Source organism: Schistocerca piceifrons, chromosome 2, assembly GCF_021461385.2.
Source record: "Schistocerca piceifrons isolate TAMUIC-IGC-003096 chromosome 2, iqSchPice1.1, whole genome shotgun sequence".
In the NCBI taxonomy this organism is placed as follows: domain Eukaryota; kingdom Metazoa; phylum Arthropoda; class Insecta; order Orthoptera; family Acrididae; genus Schistocerca; species Schistocerca piceifrons.
In genome coordinates this window covers 310,379,198-310,383,883 of record NC_060139.1, presented here as the reverse complement: position 1 = coordinate 310,383,883, position 4,686 = coordinate 310,379,198, and the positions used below count along the sequence as shown (strand labels likewise).

The following is a 4,686-nucleotide window of genomic DNA, read 5'->3' as shown; positions in this document are numbered from 1 at the left end:
TGAGGGGACCAGAAAAACTCCATTGTTATGTGGATCATGCATATGAATGACACCCCGAGGTCAATGAGTTCTGTGTTGTAGCGAAGACAAAGGTCTATAGCCGCTTATTCTTCACTGTACAAAGCCAGTATCTGGACTGGCATACATGCAGAGGTTTATAGAATTGGTAACAAATTCATCTGCAATTACAATGAAATGAACACCCTTAGCTGCTTACAGGTGTTGACATACATCAATGGGGACAGATGAAAATGTGTGCCCTGACCGGGACTCGAACCCAGGATCTCCTGCTTACATAGCAGACACTCTATCCATCTGAGCTACTGAGGACACAGAGGATAGCGCAACTGCAGGGATTTATCTCTGGCATGCCTCTGGGACAATATGTTGAGAATGTGGGTTTCGCGGGACGCTTGCCAGAGATAAATCCCGCAGTCGCGCTATCCTCTGTGTCCTCGGTAGCTCAGATGGATAGAGTGTCTGCCATGTAAGCAGGAGATCCCGGGTTCAAGTCCCGGTCGGGGCACACATTTTCATCTGTTCCCGTTGACATATGTCAATACCTGTAAGCAGCTAAGGGTGTTCATTTCAATTGTAATTTCATTCCAACGAGCTGCATGGTTACTGATGGTATCTGTTCTTTTGGACATGTCCGAAAGAACAGATACCATCTTAGTTTATATAAATTCATCTACAGTAGGATGACGCATCACCTCATTTTCACAGAGGTCAGAGACTTTCATACCAACAACCAGCACAACTTTGCCCTTTGTGGGATGCTCTTACACTGGCCTCCACATTCACTAAATCTGACACCATTTGATTCTTTGATTCTTCTTACATATCAAGTCTTTGTTCCTCCTTTATTGTCATATATGTTAGAACTGAAGTAGCACATCTGAGTTGCCTCCCTAAACATCGTCTTCAACACGTTGGGGCTTGTGTGGAAGATACGAACTCTTAATGAGTTGCACTACATAGCAAAATAAGATTCATAATCCTACATTAATTGCACTATGCCTTATGATTTTTTAAAAATCACTGTGACAATCATTTAGAAGAACCCTGTCTTTATCTGTCACTTATACCTTTGCTCAACAATGGTCATCAGAATAATGCAGTTTGTTTATGTAAGTGCTTACCAGCTGTCCATTTGAGGCAATCCACATTTTTCTTGAGAAATAAAATTGCTCATTTTGGTCTGGCGAGTTCAGAAGAAAATTGTAGCTGAGCCATACACACTCAAATTTGTTGTTGTAGTGCTAATATGTCTTCCATTTCGAGGATCATATTTTGTAAGACCCATACTCAGCCAAACTGATGACATATGTGGGGGGTCTTTTCGATGATTTCACCTAAATGTCATCTGTGGTAACAAAAGAAGTGCAAACAAACAAAATACCAGTGGAAAAAATTAAAACCTGCTTAATGCACATGTAAATATCTTTATTGCAGAAACTGCAATAATGCACAAAATAAAAATATATAATGAGTGTATACAATGCACCAGCAGAAACATAAGTCTTGTTGAAACAAATGGTCCCAATAACAGCTTCAATACAATAACTGAATACTACACAGATTATAAATAAACAAATATCACAATAAACAATACAGACAATGAGAACAAAAACAGATTTTTTTAGAATTTTCTAACCTGTGTGTAATTATGACTAAAGGAAACGGGGGGGAAAAATAGACAAAATTTTGTATTCATCAATCTACATGACTTCATGGGACAGCCAAAATTACTTTCATGCATTTTTTTGCTTGTTCATTCTAGAATAGTACAATGAAATAATCTTCTTTCAATAAAAACCACATGTAATATTTATGTAGTGTAAGGAAAATATTTTATATTATGTTTACATGGTATATTTGAATACTGATATGCACATTTACATACAATCAGACACACTGAGTGTAAGACAAAACAGAAACAAAAAATAAGTAACATGCCTCATCTAATATTCAAGCTTGATGTAATCAGTATTATGTACAACCTTTTGTGACAGTCATAATATATTATTAGTGTGTCACAATTGACTTAAAAGAATATATAATAATACATACAGTACATAAAATATGAAACAAGGAAAGTGGACTGTGTGTCATAAATTCAGTCATTTATGTGAAACACTGAAGAAAAAGACATTAATATCAAAAGCATATTGACAGCAGAGACACAAAAAAGCATAAATGTTATGTATACAACAAGATGGAAAAAAGGAAAGGAAAACATCAGATGAGAAGCAACAACTGGTATCTGAGGATCGAAAGTTGTCTAAGCAGAGCTGAAGATTAGTTACTTTTTAAATCTAGGCAATGGTTGTTTGGTTGACTGATTTGGGGAGGGGACCAAACAGCGCGGTCATCGGTCCCACCGGATGAGGGAAGGATGGGGAAGGCAATCGGCCGTGACCTTTCCAATGAACCATCCCAGCATTTGCTTGAATCGATTTACAGAAATCATGGGAAATCTAAATCAGGATGGCTGGAAGAGGGTTTGAACCATCGTCCTTTCGAATGCGAGTCCAGTGTGCTAACCACTGTGCCATCTCGCTTGGTCGCTTGTATGAAAAGTAAAACACTACTAGATGAATACACTTTACAAAAGTACTTTCTTTTAACACATGAATTATCAGTTAAAGCAGTATTTCAGAAAATAAATCAGTCATGTATGCTTTATAAAGTTGGATTTCAATACAATAATTAAAGATTATATTACCTCATATTCTTAAATAAAAACAATTTGTTTATTGAGTTTATTGAACTGAAACCTGAAACTATTTACAAGCTCTTTTCTTACAAGCAGTATATCTGTTTGTATAATACTCAAGTTTAACTACACTAACACAAATGACATTCTGAACTGCCACTTACACAAAACTATGTATCTTTATTCACTAATACTCAAAATAATATTCTCACTGAACAAATGTTGTTTTACAGTACCGGTAACAATAAGAAATACACCGAAGCATCAAAAACATATTCATCTTTTACAAATTTCAGAAACATTGTGGAAGATGAATTCAGTTGTGTGTAGTTTATGGACTGCCCCACAACCGCCATTTTACTAACATTATCTGCATTCCTACATAGTTTTATATTTGGAATAACATCATTATATTACATTTAAACAGTACACAGAAACAGTAAATAACACTGATAAACATATATTTGACTATAGATAATTCTAATATTACTTCTGGTTTCCATTTTACATGACTGATAGAAGATATGCTTATAGTTGATTATGATTTTTTTCATTTGTTTATACAGAACATGTGCTCAAAGTACATTATGAAGCATACATCTTTTTGCTAAAAGTGTTTGAGTATTATAAAAAATCTCAAGATAGGACATTAAGCATATGTTCCAACATTCATAGATATTCAAACTTATATAAAATATCATAAGCTTTTCAGACTTGAGAATGTGTTTTCTTGTGCCTATAAAGCAAATGGATTCAGAAATAAGTTATACTGGTCATTTGGAAGTGTAAAGTTATTTCTGGAAAACAATTACTATTAATGGTATGTGCACATTTTATGCACACAATCTTAATGAAACAAAGTATAGTTACAGTTTTCTTATATTCTTAAATTTTGTATGTAGTCAAATACAGAAAGACAAACCTCATAATATAGGGGGAAGAAGCCACATGAATGTTTTCATGGTCCCTCTTAATGATGACAATACTCTCTTAAAATCTGGTTTAACAGAAAAATACCATTATGAAAGGTAACTGGTAAGCATCAAAACTACTGGGAAGCTTTCTGGTCAAAATGACTGATAAAACCATCTTAGGCTGCCAGCCAGGTGAAAACTCAAAAGTTTGAGCTGCAACACATTTTTTTGAGCTGATACCTAAAGACAGTCCAAATAACAAATAAAAACTCATGCAATAGATCACACATGTCAATACTATTCTTGCTGGAACATGAGTAATTACATAGATACTTTCTTATTTATGTTTTGACTATCTGACTGGTATTTTACTGTCAACCGAAAAGAAACTGATGAATAAAAGTAATGGAGATTAAGTAGTTATTTGAACAGCTTAAGTAAAGTACCTATCCATGTTGGTACAGCATATCTCTGAAAGTAATTCTACATAGTATATATCAATACTTCATGGTTTATTTCACAGAAATATCACAGAACAAAAGGAATCATATCTCCTTAAAAATTAACACATGATCTGGTGTATAACAAATCAAAAAATATACCATGAATGACAAGTACAGGAAAAACATAGACACATGTTACTATGATAAGTCACATTTTTTTAAAAACAAATTTAATATATGGATCATGCAAAAGCTGAAAACTCTGAAAAAATATTTGAATTACAGAGGCAAGAGATTACCTCTTGCCTTAGAAATACAGGGACTGACCCATCCATATGTGATGGAAGAAAATTTTGGTACCTGAAGTCTGGAGAATTTTTGTAGTAATGAAGATGCCAACAGGAAGGAGCTTCCAAAATTACTGCTACAAGAAACAATCTCCTTTATCAAAGTTTTTCCATATTTAATGGCACCTACTTAGATTCACTAACTAGTCTGCTACATTACACACATTAAATATATATAACATTTTCATATTGACTGCTAATGTGTATGTGGCAAGAATGTTGTAAAGCTCAAAATTACTGGCTGATGAATGATGACAGACACT

The 4,686-nt window shown here is 34.3% G+C and overlaps 1 non-coding gene across 1 annotated transcript; it reads left to right on the top strand.

The window, feature by feature from the left end:
- The first annotated feature begins 452 nt into the window (after positions 1 to 452).
- On the top strand, positions 453 to 526 carry Trnat-ugu. The gene has a single exon. It is a non-coding gene; the product is annotated as a tRNA-Thr (tRNA).
- Positions 527 to 4,686: the final 4,160 nt, after the last annotated feature.